The sequence below is a fragment of the Pleurodeles waltl genome, chromosome 9 (genome assembly GCF_031143425.1).
Source record: "Pleurodeles waltl isolate 20211129_DDA chromosome 9, aPleWal1.hap1.20221129, whole genome shotgun sequence".
Lineage (NCBI taxonomy): Eukaryota > Metazoa > Chordata > Amphibia > Caudata > Salamandridae > Pleurodeles > Pleurodeles waltl.
In genome coordinates, this window is record NC_090448.1 from 303,175,351 (window position 1) to 303,192,296 (window position 16,946).

A 16,946-nucleotide genomic window follows, 5' to 3' on the forward strand; every position below is an offset into this window, starting at 1 on the left:
CTTTCCTGCCTTGGCCCCAGGCACACTCCAGGGGGTTGGAGACTGCTTTGTGTAAGGACAGAACCAGCCTTATTCAGGTGCAAGTGTGAGCTCCTCCTTCCACTCTAGCCCAGGAAGTACCATCAGGATATCCAGGGCACATCTCAGCTCCCTTTGTTTGACTGTCTATAGTGAATTCGCAAACAGCCCAACTGTCATCCTGACCCAGACCTGTATTCCACAACCAGGCAGAGGCGCCAGAATCGTTAAGCAAGTAAATGCCCACTTTCTAAAAGTGGCATTTTCGAACTTACAATTTAAGAATCAACTTCACCAAAAGACGTATATTAAAATTGTGAGTTCAGAGACCCCAAAATCCATATTGCTATCTAGTCCCAGTGATAAATTACACTCAGAAGATATTTCAAGGAAATCCCAATGTTATCCTATGGGAGAGATAGGACTTGCAATAGTGAATTTTTTTTTAGCAGTAATTCACTATTAGGACGTAAAACACACCAGCACGTGTCCAATCTTTCAAATACTCTGCACCCTGCCCATGGAGCTACCTTGGGACTACCTTGGGGGGTGACATACTTGTAGTAAAAGAGCCAGGCAATTGGGTGCACTTGCCAGGTCAAACTGGCAGTTAAAACTGCACACACAGACAATGCTTTGGCAGGTCTAAGCCACGTTTACAGGCCTACTCATGTGGGTGGCACAATCAGTGCTGCAGTCCCATTAGTAGCATTTGATTTACAGGCCCTGGGCACACATAGTGCACCGTACTAGGGGCTTACTAGTAAATCAAATATGCCAATTGTAGATAAACCAATTACCAATACAATTTAGCCAGAAAGCATATGCACTTCAGCACTGGTCAGCAGTGGTAAAGTGCCCAGAATCCTACAGCCAACAAAAACAGGTCAGAAAAGATAGGAGGAAGGAGGCAAACAGTTTGGGGAAGACCCTGCAAAAAGATCCAGGTCCAACAATAGACATCTCCATTTAGCATGCAGACAGATGATACATTTATAGACAATGTATGTCCATATCACAAAACGTGCAGCATAGTTAATTTCATATATGTTATGAGGTATGGTTGGGGATCAAACAGTGAATCCTTATTGCAAGTGCCTTTTGATATGGCTAGTCTAAGATCATGTTGACACAGCCTTTATTATTATGTTTCACCCCTGTCACCATGTTATTTCATTTTCCACTTCTTGTTGAAATTATGCTGTTTAATGTTCTCATAATTCGCCACAGGCTGTGGTGTTAACTTTGTATGCTGTGTTCTCAGTTTCCTCCCAAACAGTAACTCAGTAGGTGACTGGGTGCAATGTAGTGGACCTTATGATAGCTTGTCATTAATAGGTGAGACAAGTTAATAGATAATTGAAGAACATGTATTGAAGTTGCTGTATGTTGAGTCTTCACCATGCAGAAAAAGATTGTTGACTGGCATACAAAGTCACCATCCTGACTATCTACTCTAGGTAAAGGGTGCCTCATAATTTGTGTTGAAGCCCTAAATTTTACAAACATGTTATCACAGCTCCTAAACTCTGCAGATTGGAACAAATTACCCCCCACCACTCTCTAAACATCTAAGGATCTAACAATACCTCCTCAGTTAAAAGAGCTGGAAGGAAAGTGGGAGAGCCTATCCTCCAAATGAAAGGAGGAATGGGCCTAGAACACAAAGTCTCATGATTAATCTTTCTGAGAACATGGTTAAAAAAGAAGCACTACAAAGCACCTCTGTTGGCTCCCACAGTCATCTGACTAGTGAAAAAGAGCATCTGTGTGTACAGAATCGTTGTTCAAAGAGCTAAACCTACAACAGAAGAACATGCCTTCAAGGCCAAGATATAATGAAACATACAGATTGATCAATTTCAGATTCAATTCTAGTCAGAAACATATTTTCCTTTCAGGACACAGAAGAAGGTATACCTCAGCTCCTACACTTGGGCCAGAATTATAGCCTTTTATAATTATACATCAGTATGGATTTCACATCACTTAGAATAATCAATTCACAGATGACTACTGCATGCAGTGATTGTGTGACAAGTAATACCACACACAACACTTGCAAATAAAAAAGTTGCTTTTCTAGCATTTACATATTCAAAAAAGTGCCTGCCAACACCCAAATGAGCCAGGAGTAGGCTTCCAGAACACCCAGGCAAGCCCTTTAGCAATTCCTTGGCAGATACTACATCGCCTACAAAAAAGCAGTCATGTTGTGTTTCTTTGAGTCCAAGAGCATACAGAGTCTACTACCATCCTCCTGCTGCAGCTGGCATCTGGTTGACCCACCCTGCTACTTATGACACCACAGCCTACAGGGGAGGAAGGTGAACTGATGGCTAAAAATGTGGTGAAGGGGAAACACTGACTCCAGGGTCATATAATGATGAAGCCTAGGACATGGCATGCCAAGCTTTGGGAAATGATGACAAATAAAGTCAGTGCAGTGCCCTTCTTTCCCTGTGAGGTCAAGGACATACAAAGCGATTCAATTACCTCAAGTGAAGGGATTTGGCCTGAGGTCACATCAGCTATGTAAAATGCCACTGAAGGTGCCCCACTTGAACTTCATCTTTCATCTTTAAAGAAGAGTCTCTACTGCAATAAAGGCGTGTCTAACTTGGAGGGCATTACTGGCAGAGTGGAAGCTAGAGGTACCCAACAGATCAGCACAATGTGACAACAGGACCATTGGTAGTGAAGCAAGATTAGCAAAGATCCAACTTTCAAATATTGGGGGAACCCTGCACTAATACATAACGGTGGACCATCCCACAAAGCAAAATGTAAGTCTATTCAAAGATTATGATGTGGCCATTAGGTTACATGAATATTTTACCTACGTTAAAAGTCTTCCCACTTGGAAATGTTTCAAGCTGTCTTCTGTAGAAATGTGCATGTAAGCATATGATGTCAAAGGGAAACATCTAGATATTCACATTTTAATTTAAGTGCAAAGTTAGCCCACCATTTCATTTAATCCTTATAGTCACAACACAATAAATGGATGTGAATGAGGAAGTAAAAATGCATGGGAGATCTAGGGTCATCTGCAGATGTGGCATTTTTGATGTAAGTATATATACTTGTGAGTAGAAGTGTGAGTGGAATCATTATGACAAGGAGAAAAAGCCTTCGTTGACAGAATCTTCCTTTTTCACAGGTCAGTCATAACAATTAAGTAGTAGCAAATAGATGCTACTGCAAATCAGTCACTCGCCTCTCCAACCCAGAATTTTGCTGACTTGTGATGAGCTGAGGGAGAGGATCTTCGTGCTAATGGATGCTATTTTGTATGTTTATCACGACCAGGCTGCTCTTCCTGCTCTTTTTATGGTTTGAGTACCAGTGGATATCCTTCAGGGATATCCTACAGGGATATACTTGTACTGCTGTGAGTCATTTCAAAAATAACTCCAACTCTGCCTGTTTATAACACTAGTACAGGAAGTATTACGTCAATTTCCTGTAGAAAACCTTGCAGCAATTTTCGGTGGTTGGGCAAAAAGAAGAAAATAAGGGCAACTTCCCTTAAATAGCACATAATTCTGCAAGTGTGGTGTCAGTTTTGGATGGTTGGGCAGGAGGAGGAAAAACAAGCAATTTCCTATAAAGGAAGTGTAAATTGTGTATTTGGCAGCCATTTTGGAAGTTGTTTCCTATTCATCCACATATGCTTCTTTGTGATATATAACAACATGCCTGCTGACAGTGACATACACTCCAATAGTGGTAATTATCTACAGTTGCTATAGATCACCTGCTTACGGTGACAGGCACACCAAAGATAAGATTCACTCCCTATTTTGGCTGTACTGTAGGATTTACTTTTAAATTGGGGTGTTGGTTCTTGTTTATTGCATGTCCACAGATACTTCAATTTGACTGTTATTTTTTAATATTAATTTTTATTAATTGTATTTTTTCGTAATGTCTTCGATTGCTCCATCTCCATTGTTTCTTCAACGTTCTGGTGAATTTGCAATGTCATGGGAAGATTGGCTGGAAGAATTTCTGGTGTATGTGGAAGTTCTTGAAAGGGATGAATGTGATCAAGTTCAGAAATTGGCCTTTTTAAATCAATGTTTGGGGGTGAAGGTCTTAAGGAATTCAAAAAGTGTGAATGTAGTAAAGGAACACTGTACATTTTATTCACTAGCACGAAGTGAGAATGAGCCCATTGAAGAGCATTTAGTAGATTTGCGGTCTTTGACTTCATTATGTGACATTAAACCTATAAACTGTCAAACGTTTTGAGAGATCAAATTCCTATGAAATGTAAACATAAGAACGTGCAGGAATGACATTGGGTTTGTTCAGAGCTTACATTGAAGGAAACTGTGAATATTGCCAGGGATATTGAGAATTCAGAAAAATGTGTGCAGAGATCAGAAGTAAGAGCACTGACGTCAATGCTGTTAGTTATAAATCTCCCGGGGATTCGAAAAGCATAGACGATAAGTAAGAGCAACAGTGTTATCTTTGTGGGAATTATAATCACTCGGGGAATTTCAAAGGGTGTACAGCTGTTGACAAGGCATGTGCAAAATGCAAAAAGAAAGGACATTTCACACATGTTTATAAATCATCTTCCCAGAAAATATGAATTTGGTTGTTGAGGATTTGGATACTTCAGATGATGGGCTTTATCCAAAACAGGTTTTCTGTGTGAATGATTGTAGAATCCCAAAAAAAACTGCCATCTACCAATTTGGATGGTATTGGATGGTGGATTCTTGTGCATGGTACTCCATTATTGCACACAATCTGTTCCAGTCTTTATGGCCAGGTAGAGAGTCATTACCCACAGATGTTAGTCCAGGTGGATACACTGGTCATCTCATCAAGATGGTGTTTGTTTTTTCGGGCCATATGTACAAACACATTTTCCCATTGACACAGAATGGGAAAAACCCTTTGCTACATCTTGCCCTTGGTCCCTTCTTGAGTTTGAAAGGAGGTTAACCAAGTGCAAAAATGTCTGCTGCTGGCAAAGGGGAATCCTTTTGACTTAATCCACATGCTATTCCACCAGTGAATTCAGTAATTGCTGAGGATGAAAAAAGTGTTATGTTGGAATCTACAGACAAGACCGTCTATGAAGTTTTCACTAGACAACCCATTCTATGCCTAGTGAGCTTGAAGCATCCACACCAGTGATGTGATGCACAGGATTATGTTTATGAGTACACATGCCATGACCCTGACCCAGGTCCTGTTAGCGCTCTGCCCTAGTGTGCACCAGTTTTAAGACTTTACACTGTCTATTGTAGATGCAATTTGGAGAATAGAAATCTAAGTTCAAAAGTGTGCATGTTGTAATTAAGCAAATAAACATGTAACAATCTCCCTGGAAAGTTCATGCAAAGTTCATGAGCAGATAAGAAAAATAGAATAAAGTCCTAGGAACTACATATTATTGACACACCCACAAGCATATCTCTGAGAAATGCTGGTCAGTGGGTCCTTATCCTCCCTGAAATTTAGGTCTGGCAAATTAGACAATCTGTAGCTATTGACGTTCTAGATGTCTCTCCAGTCCTAAAAGGACATGTTCTCAATCCCCTCTTGTCCAGTTCTTGTAGCACTGCTAGCCCTCTGGGGATTGTTTCAGCTGGCTTAGCAGAAACAGGAATCGGCTTCTGACATGGGGCCATATCCAAAAGCATATTTTCAGCTGGAAGTGTGGAGGGCGCATTTCACTCCAGAAGTGGAACTGTCACTACATTAACAACTATGGTGAATGCCTACCCACAAAGACAAACAGTTTTTTAGATTGGACAGGAGATTGTCCAAGTGGAGGCTCCCAGTTTTGACATCAATACTAGGCAACCTTACCCAAAGCCAATTACAATCTTGTGAAGGACTCACATATAAGGTCCAAAGGACTCCACTATCCACTAATCCAGGCAAACATACTAAATGCACATGAACCCACACCTAGATATAGACAACCTTCAGATACGTCCCCTATACCATTAACCTCTACTCTAGAACCCTTGATTTCTAACCCTATGCCATAAATCCTTAACCTCATATGTTTTACACTGTGGTGGTCATTCCGACCCCGGCGGGCGGCGGGTGCCGCCCGCCGGGCGGAAACCGCCCAAACACCGCACCGCGGCGGTGATTCTAACTTTCCCGCTGGGCCGGTTGGCGATCTCAAGAAGATCGCCCGCCAGCCCAGCGGGAAAGCCCCTGCAAAGAGGAAGCCGGCTCCGAATGGAGCCGGCGGATTTGCAGGGGTGCGACGGGTGCAGTGGCACCCGTCGCGATTTTCAGTGTCTGCAAAGCAGACACTGAAAATCATTATGGGGCCCTGTTAGGGGGCCCCTGCACTGCCCATGCCAGTGGCGGGAAGGGGGTCGGCTGGCGGGAAGGGGGTCGGAATCCCCATGGCGGCGCTGCATGCAGCTCCGCCATGGAGGATTCCCCCAGCCGGGGGAAATCCGGCGGGAAACCGCCGGACCTGGCTGGGCGACCGCGGCTTCATAGCCGCGGTCGGAATACCTGGTGAAGCACCGCCAGCCTGTTGGCGGTGCTTCATCCGGCCTCCAACCTGGCGGTCTATGACCGCCAGGGTCGTAATGAGGCCCTATATCTGTAATCCCACCTCTACCCTTAACTCGTGTACCTCTTGCCAGTAACCCAAATCTCTTATCCCATAACCTCCAACCATTTTAACACCAGACTCTGTACCTCAAACCATTTTCTAACCTCTATACCTCACATTCTTAATCGAAAACCCAGTACCCTTAATACATAGTCCTATACCTAAACTCATAACTCCTATACCCCTAGCACTTTTCCTTTGACTCCTATGCTCTTATTCCTTAAACCATAACATATTTTGCACTCATTACTTAAATATAATTTGGAAACAAAAAGTTTGGGACGTGTTCCTTTTCAAAGTATTTATTCTGAGAACTAATGACTAAGAAGTGTTACTTTTAGAAGTATTACTTTTGGGGTTTTGAGGAAGTGCTGCTCAAGGTGCTGTTATGTCTACTGACATGCATCTTTGATTTCATTTGCTCTGCTTTGTATTTTAGATTTGCAACACCATCTTACCACATCCCGGTTCCAACTAGGATTGCAGCCCAAAATTACTGTAATTCCTAGCAAAGGTGGAGATTTCTTCTTTGGCGTAATATAAAATCTAACCTGCTGATGGGTCATTATTTTATGCTCTAACTCCTACTGCCACATTGACACCAAACTCCTCAATGTGGATGAGTAGCTCCCAATGGGAACCATCAAAGCTGATGACCTCAGAAGCCTCAATGAGTGATACACATACCACCAGAAGCTAAAGGCCATTGTTCATGATCTACAATGTTCCTGTCCTTTTCCCCATTTTCTCATAGACAACAGCAAGGCAAAGTTTCATCAAAACAAGTTTGTGGAACTCATTCTTACTCTTCATGCAAAGTAACAGTTCACTTCTGGGGCTGATCCTTTTACACTAACATTCATTCAGTAGCATTCAATCTTTTGGGGGCAAACTTCCTCCATTGAAAAATACTTGACTGAGCTGAGAACCAGCAGCTTTTCTCTGTTTGCAGTGCTTTCTCTCTGTCAGAAAGCTAAGTTTTGGAAGGAGAGGTATGTGTCTCAGAATCATATTTCCACTGATCTATTGGACTGTTCTTAATTTGAAAAGATCCCCCTGCCTGATGGTGGTGGTTGGGTTTGTTCTTCACTCTCCCTCTCAGATTACTAATGTTTTAGGCCTTAAAATCTTAATAGATGTTGTAACATAGATTGCCATATCAGAAAATAAAATAAATGATATGTCTGCTGCTAAAGAAATATTCAATCAGTGAAGAATAAAAAAACAATGTCTAATATTTTGTCACTGGACCCAACAGAAAATAGAATTGTATTAGGTTCTTTATCAGGTTCTTTAGCTTTCTTGAAGTTACATTCATATTTGTCTGTTATGTGGATCAAAGTAGGTTTTCATAATCATTACTTACTACCAATTGCTACATACTTAAATATCATTTGGATGTCTTTTCCTTACAAATATCATTTTTGCCTTGCTCACACAGAAGCCACTTGATCTGTGGCTCTTTGTGATAGTGATTTTCTGACTTGGAAGGCAACCATTTTGGCTGCTTGGAGCACCTTCAGGTTTTCTTGATTTCAATGTTTGTTGTTCTCTCTTTGACTCACTGCCTGTCTCACTCTCACATGACTCTCAAGAGTTCTCTCTTTTAATGAAATTTCATCCTTTAAATGATAGATTTTCGCGTAACCATCCAGACTTTCTTTGTCTTTGATTTTGTTGTCTAGGATCTTCTATCTGTTAGCTCTCACCTCACAGATCACAAGACCAATAGGTCTTTAATATTGGTTAATGCTTTGTTATCTTGTTCTTTTGAACAGCACCCACATCTCTCGACCTTCTCTAATTGCATGGTGGGCTTTAGATTTTTTATTCTGTTTCGCTAAGCATCTGACTTGCTCAAAATGTTTAGCACTGGCTCTTTTGATTTGTCCTGCCATATTGACCTTCACACCTTTTCACAATGTAGTTTTTTGTGACTGGCCTCGAGGGGCTAGTTGAAATAATGGCTTAAGGATGATACTCTCCTAGTGGCAGTAGTTGGGCCTCCAACTCTATTCTTTCTAACCTGCATGTTGACTAGGATACCTGATTGGATTCCACTGCTGAATGTGCATAACTCCATCTTCAGGTGATAATAAAATAAAAGAAAAGCCTGGTGCACACTCAGTTATTTTCTACAGTATTAATCCTTTTTCTTGTGGAGCCATTATTTCCTTTTTGGTTCATTCATAAAGGAAATACCAACTTCTAAGTTATGTCAGGATGGGAATAGTGCCAATCTTAATAATCATACACTCAGATTATTTTTTAAAAATGTTTAATCAATTACCATTTCGTCTTCTAAAGCCCTGTCTGCAAATTATTCTTCACCAGTTCATACAGAAATATTCACAAATAGTGTTTTTGTGATCTTTTATATCCCTAGTTTCTTTTTGAGGATTGTACCTTTTCTTTAAGAGAAATGTGATACAATTCAACAAACGCTCTGAGTCTTCCCATCAGTGATACTCAAATGTTATGATTTTCTTCTGAGCCTATTTCTATTGTTTGATGGCCAATTTAAGGTACCTTGTGCTCTTCCTGGATTGCCTAAATGTTGCACCAGGGCCTGCATGACCCTGTGGTTCAGTTGTAATCTCTCTCATCCTGCTGCTAGCTGCAGACAGTGAACATTGTGAGGGTGCTGGTGCTCCCTGCATCCTACAGCATTACCGCTGGCTTGATTATGAGCCGGAGACAACTGTGTAGGCTGTTTCCTGCTAGGTCGGTGGGCGGAAACTTAGGTTGCCGTCTGCTGACCTAGCAGGAAACTCTTAATGGGCCCGGTGGGGAGGTAGCCACAATGTCAGCAACCTCCTCATCAGAAGTTTAACGGATGGCTCATACTGTCCGCCGAACTCGTAATAAGGCCCAATGTGTTTGAACAAGAATGGATTTCAGAACAAATTAGCAAATATTTAACAAATATATACTCAATAACTTCTATTTTATATTCAGTACCAGAAATTCACAAACTCTCCCAAATTACTGTGTGTAAATCATTAGTATTAGAAATAGAATTGTTGCATGAACCAATTTCCATTGATACAGATCATGTTTTACACCAATTGGTAAAATAATTGTTTACTTTTATAAACTATATATTTGGACTATTATTAAACTACTGGGTTTGAACATTAAAAATTATAACAAATGTATTTCCTTTTGCTGTGAAATGTTTGTGCTTATCTATTCCACACAAAGCTTAAACATATGGTATTACATTAAACATGGTTTTGTTTTGAGGAGGGGCATATTGTGCAGACATGCCATGGCAATGGGAGCACATGCGACTTCTATATATGTGACTACACGTATGAATCATTTTGAATGAAAATAAAATGTACAACTTACAGCTGAATGTTGCATATTGTCCACATATGTGTCCTTGGGCAAGAAATACTACTGAGCTGCCAACTTGTGATTGTGTTTAAAAATGATATAGTATCCATGAAAGAATTGTGTTTACAGTGACAATGAAAGCAATCACTGTTAATTTTCTTTAAATTAAATGTATTAAAAATAATTTACTTAAATTGTGTAAGCTAATTCAATGAACATAACAGTTTGTATTATCTATAAGACTGCATTAAGTATCAAACGCTTATTTTAGAAAATAAGGAATGTGAGAAAACAAGTATCTTTATTTCAAAATTCCAGCAGTAGACTGCACATTTAGAAACTGTTAAGAAAAACTAAACAAAATGGTGAAAAAACTTTTTTGAACATCTTTTTTACCTAAACAAGTCAAGAAAAGAGAGAATTATGTTTTCTTCAAAATATTTGACAATGTTGTGAAGATTTAAGCAAATTATTAAGAAACATTGGAAAATTACTCTGCATGATTTTAAACTTAGCATTTTAAGACTTTTCGTTATTTGCTCAGCAAAAAGGCTTAACTCAAAGGACGTTTAGATTAAAAGCGGAAATCAAAGATTGAACTTTTGAACCAAAAAAAATATTAACACCAAAAAGTTATATTATCCCCTTCTACGTTCTAATAATTGTAAGAGTAAAACTAAGGGGGACAGGTTTTTCTGCCACATAACAGGAGAGGCACTGACAACCAGATGTATTGCCCCATCTGATACCATTTATATGGTGTATAATGTAAGATATCCGTGTGGATTACTCTCTGTTGGCCAAACAACACAAAATGTAGACCAAACACAAACCCTATGCATGTTCAAAAGACATAAAAATCTCAGCTTTTGCAACACATTAAAGGCCTGATTCTAACTTTGGAGGACGGTGTTAAACCGTCCCAAAAGTGGCGGATATACCACCTACCGTATTACGAGTCCATTATATCCTATGGAACTCGTAATACGGTAGGTGGTATATCCGCCACTTTTGGGACGGTTTAACACCGTCCTCCAAAGTTAGAATCAGGCCCTAAGTGCCTCATTACGAGTTCTGACGGGGAGCTTGCCGCCATAATGGCTACCTCCTCGCTGGCCCCATTAAGAGTTTCCTGCTAGGTCAGCAGGTGGAAACCTGAGTTTCCACCCACCGGCCTAGCGGGAAACACCCTACAGCATTGTCTCTGGCTCGTAATCGAGCTGACGGCTGTGAGGTAGGAAGCAGGGTGCACCAGAACCCTCGCAATGTTCACTGTCTGCAAAGCAGACAGTGAACATTGCGATGGTGCTGGCCAAGGGGACTTCTGCATTTCCCATGCCAAGTGCATGGGCAGTGCAGGGCCCCCCCGGGTGCCCCCTGGACCCATTCCCCACCAGCTTTTACAATGGCTGGCTGAGAAAGAGGTCTTAATCCCCAGGGCTGCCCTGGTGGATTAGGACTGCCGAAACCATCAGACCGCCGGATCTCTGATCCTGGTGGTGGTGGCAGTCATATCCCGGCGGTTCTGGTGGTCCCACGCCAGCACGTCCACCACAGTCAAAATATGGCCCCCTAAATAGTTCAAACATTTCAAACATTCGATAAGCCAAATAAATGCCAGATTTTTGAAGTTATACCACAATTTCCAAGAAGGAACAACCGAAAAGAACTGGCATTTGGAAACCCAATAAGTCCTGAAGTCGAAACATATTGGCTCAGCCAGTGCCTTTCGTTCATGCTGTACAGCATAGGAAAAATGCAGATGGTGCAGCGTATGAACAAATAAAAGTGTGCAGTCGTGACTGCCTCATTCTATAGCCATATGTCTTGACCTTGCAGCTGTCGGGGCTGGAGATTGAGGTTAATCTCTCCTCCGCCTTTGAAGTCCATCTACTCCTCCAGTAAGGTAGCAAAGGTGTAAATAGGACACAGGCTTGTGAGGAATGGGTGTAGGAGACAGAAGGAGAGACAGGTTCCTGCAGGTTGGTTGTTGGAGACACCAGACTGGTGACATGCAGCACTAGGCTTGGATCAGAAGAAAAAGCTGACGAGGCATTCATCCATAGGTGAGAGAACACACATCAATAAAGTTGTAGTTCTAGTGATTTAAGTCCTCATTATCCACTGTACTGTTTACCAGCTTCTCCATGTACCCCATATGGCATCTTATGCCCTAATCTATCTGGTGACCTTACACTGCAACTGGGTCCTTTTGAATGTGTGTGCATCCGTCATGATCATGAATGATGTGGATGTTATTTTTTATTTACTGATTTGAACTGAATCTGTAAATAAAAATTATAGGAAAAGGAAGTAGTGCAAAAGTGTTTTTATTTTTATAGCAGAAGTGGTGAAAGCAATTTGCTGTCTGTCCTCCAACAAAAGCTAAAATTGAAAGAAAATATTAGAACTGGGGGAATGGTGGAGGGTAACAGAGAAGTAGATTGGGAGAGAAAAGAAGCACAAGCAGGAGGGAGCAATATGGAAGGAAGGGAGACACATACATGGGAGAGAACAACACAAGGTGACGAGAGAAGCACAAGGGTGAGAGCCACCCAGAGCATGGGCTGGAGAAGCACATGGGTGAGAATGAGCAACACAAAACATTAGAGTGCGAGAGCAGCATACTGATGTCAGAAGCAATACAGAGGGGACAAAGGATGAACACGGGGGAGCTAGATGAAAAACATATGCACTTTCATGGAGTACTTAAGCAAATAGAAAAAGTACGTCCCTAAGAGTGAGTAGTAGAAGGACAAAAGTAAATAAGCTATGCTCAAGGGAAGGGACAAAAACAAGATGGACAAGGCAAGCCATCCAATAAGAAGCAAGCAAATGAGAGTGACAATAAAGCCAACCGATGGTAAAAAATGGGCGGACTTAAGTTGACCGTTAGTTCTTGGTGCGCTGATAAAAGTCTTTTATAACCAAACAGCTTGCGTAGTCTGGCAGTTCGACCTAATGATCAGGTAGAAAATGAGTACATTACATTTTGCCCATCATGTAAAATAAAAGCCCCACCTAAACAACAACCACTTGAATGTGGTCATTACGAGTTTATAGGTCAGTGGGTCAGCCTTTTTCAGCCATTGTCTATGTGCTCTATGACGGCATTCAGCTCCTTCGCAAGGAGCACATCCGCACACAAAGTAGTTTGCGTCAGTGCCAGGAAATGCTATGTCAATGTAGGCATTTTGAGGCCCAAAAATTGGGTTTTTAGCCAGTGTTAATTTTTTATGTTAGTTGGGTCCTTGCACACCTGCTATAATAAGTTTTAATTTAAAAAAGCAAGGCAAAACATAACACACATTTAGTTTGACAATGCTAGTTTTAGCTCCTGTATGCCATTATTGAAAGAAACCAACTCCATGCAAATCAGTGTAGGTCCCAACAACACTTAATTTAAGTAATCGCACTATGAGCCTTTGATATATACGCCCTAGTACCTTGATCTTTTTTCCTACTGAGTTTGTTTTTCAAACCTGCACGTTGCCGCTTTTGTGATACCTTCTGATACACGTTTCCTTACACATGTTTTGCTTCTCTAACACCCTTGTCTCTATTGTTTGTCCTCCTTTTCTCACCACAACTTGAAAGTCAGACGGCAAGCCCTCTTGAAGAAATCCTCTGTTTTATGTCTCTTTCCCTGCCCCAGTGAGTAAACAATAATGTCATTTGTGTCTGTGTCTAACCAGATGTCTCTCTTGAACACTTGCGTACCAAATGACTCAAGCCAGTTCTTGTTTCGATGGTGCAACAGGAATGTCTAAATTCAGAAGAATTATAGACACCTTTAAGGCAGGCTAGAAAGAGGGAATAAACAAATGGGAGTGACCCATAAAGGCTATAGGTGCATCTTTGGCTCTACATACCCCGGAGGTGGTTTCCAAATACCGTAGGACTCTCTAACAAAGGGAAAGGCCTTTTGTGTGACGTTCGTGATCGATTCTGCTTTTTCTGCTTCCAGAATACATCTTTCGTCCAGTCAAATGCTTCTAAACTAAGTGAAGACATTTCACAAGGCACATGAATGGGAGAGGGGATGTGGGAGAGAGAGGTCATGGCCTCCATTGGAAATGGGGAAACAGGCTCATGTCTGGGACCCTAAGATTCTCGGTAAATCTCTTAATGTCATCGAAAAAATGTGTAAGTAGCATAGTTTTCTTGTAAAGTGCTTTTAATATCCCCCCCCAGCTAGGTTACACTATGTAAACCTATAACATAACGATGAAGAACATCAGAGAAGTATGCAAGTAAATTGGGAAGGGGTTACTCCTGCGTTAATTTTAGTAACTTTGATGAATTAGGGCTTTCCAAGGAAAAATAGGCAAAAATGTTACAACCATGAATAGAAAGAAGTTTTATTATACTCTCATGGCCAAGCACAAGAAGCATGTGCTTATTGTTCTCACCCTATATTAGCTAAGCCTTCAGTAGCCTTCACTCAGGAAACGCTCTTTTGGGGGATTCCCTACCAACCTAATATTTTTTTAGCCACCAAGTAACCATATTTCAGCTGTGTCCCTCCGAAATATTTATCCAACCCAGTGAACTTTAACTACAGGTTAAAGATAGACAAATAATATTATTATCACCTTTTTGATATCAAATAATGCTCATTACTACTTTGACAGACCAAAAACTGGGCAAAAGACGTGTTTTCTTTTCTAAAGTATATTTCTACCGTAGAGCATTTTAGCTTTTTGTAAAAAATGCCTTTATTTCCGTGGCGAAAATAAGTAAACCAATTGCATTTTCCGCTCCTGAATTGATGGAAATATTCTGTTTGTCAGACAGAGGCCTCCATGCCTGCTTGACTGTGTCTGTCTGTGATACATAAAGTAATTACTTCATTTATTGTGTTTGTTTTATAGCGGAGAGCACTTTCTTTTGAGTCCGGCAGCAAGAGCTGTGTGTTTAATTGGGGCATGGTTTGCTGTTTTTCATCAATCAATCAGAGTTTTCTGAAGCGCAGCTACTCACCCGTCTCAAGGCGCTGGAGGGTGAGAGCGGAGAGATGGGGTTGTAGCGAGTACCGGAGGTGGATTAAAAAAGCCGTCTTCAGTTCATTGATGAAGCTGGGGAGGGAGGTGGTCATCCAGTTTCTTTGGAGTGGAGTTTCATTTATATTGTTCCAGTCAGCGCCAACCTGGCCAGCATTTTTGTACCTCCTGGATTATGTATGACCATAATGCTGTCATTTCATTCTGCAAATGGCGTGTACAGGTTTCAATCCGGTGAGGTACGTGCGCGGGATCTAGTTCCGAATGGTAGCGAAAGGATGGCAGGGAGGCAGGTTTGCTGGTGTTAACTAGAGTGAGGGCCCCATAATGAGGTATGAATGACTTCTTGACACTTTAAACTTAGTTTGCTGCCACCCGGCCTAACTCGTGTTCTGCGTTCTATTTTTAGTCATAATACAGTATTAAACCCCACTTAAAAAACACCATACATGGAACCGAACAAAAGGGACAAAACCTCCCTGTAGAATGACTTTTCATAAGGGTGTGGTGAGATTCGGTGTTGAATGCTACTGAGAGGTCAAAGAGGATCAGGGCTGCCATTTGTCTCCGGTCAAGGAGGGTCAAGCAGCGCTCAGGGCGGTTCTGTGCTGTGGTTGGTGTAGAATCCAAATTGGGAGGAGTCCAATAGATTGTTGTTGTTAAGGTGTTCGCTGAGTTGGCAGTTGATCGCCTTTTCGAGGACTTTGGTAGGGAAGGGAAGCAGAGAGATGGAATGGTAATTCTTAAGTTCGCTGGGGTCGGCGTATGGTTTCTTGAGAAGGGTTTGACTTTTGCATGTTTACATTCTTTGAGGAAGATGACTGTGGTTAGGGATGAGTTGAAGAAGGCTGAGGGTGTCTGCAGAGGTGAGTTGGGTTTGAACTTTTTGTAGATGGTGCAGATCTTGTCATGGGAGAAATCCATCAGGGTGTCGCAGAGTTCTTGAGAAGTGGTGATAACGTTTTTGGTGACTGAGTGGTTGGAGAGCTCTCTGACAATGTTAAAGAGTTCTTTGCTGTGGGTAGCGCTGCCTTCAACGAGGGTGCTCGTTTTCATCTCCTTCAGTCTTTGGTGATATTGGTTGAGTGCTGACTTGAAGGTGGCTCAGTCTTTGGGCTTTTTGCTGGGGCGCCATTTCCTTTGTAGTCACTACCAGGTGTGTTTCGTGGTTCTCAGTTTCGTAGTGTAACAACTTGCTTGCTTGGAGGGTCTTTTTAGTTTGGTGGGCCTGACAGTGGTGACTCTGTCGGCACAATCGGTGATCCAGGCGGAGAAGTTCTTGATAGCCTGTTCTAGGTTGCTTATGGTGTCAGGGAGAGAGGTGTTGAGGGTGTTTTTGTTCCAACTGCAGTGTGAAGTGCTGGGAGGGTTGGTGGCAGTGCCGAGGGGATCAGGTAATAGTGAAATGGACAATGACATAATCTGTCTAGGTAAGCTTGGTTACATGGATGTGCTTGACAGTCGCTGGCTGTGATGATGGGGTTGAACGATGTGTTCTGCTTTGTGTGTGGGGTCGATTATTAGTTTTGTGAGGCATATGTTGTTCATGCTTTCGAGGAGGTTGGCGGTTTTGGTGTTGTTGAGGTCGTTGAGGTGAAAATTAAGGCCTCTGAGGAGGATGCAGTGTTTGGAGTCAATGGCGAGCAGGGCGATGAATTCGGGGAAGGTGTCGCAGAAGCAGTAATGTGGTCCTGGGTTTTTGTAGCAAGGGTGCCTCTGATGGTAGTTTTGGCATCATTTGGATTTGGAAATTGAGGTGTTCCATGATCGTCATGTTGTCGTTCTGCAGGGTGGTGCAGTGGATAGTTTCTTTCCGGATGCTGGTGGTTCCCCCTCTGTGTTTGTTGATGTATCCTGGCATGCTATCTTGTAGCTGTCAGAAGTTGATGTGTCAATGTCAGGAGCGGAAGTGGGGCTGCACCAGGTCTTGTGAGGAAGATGACATCAGGGTGAGGGAGGTGATGGTGTCC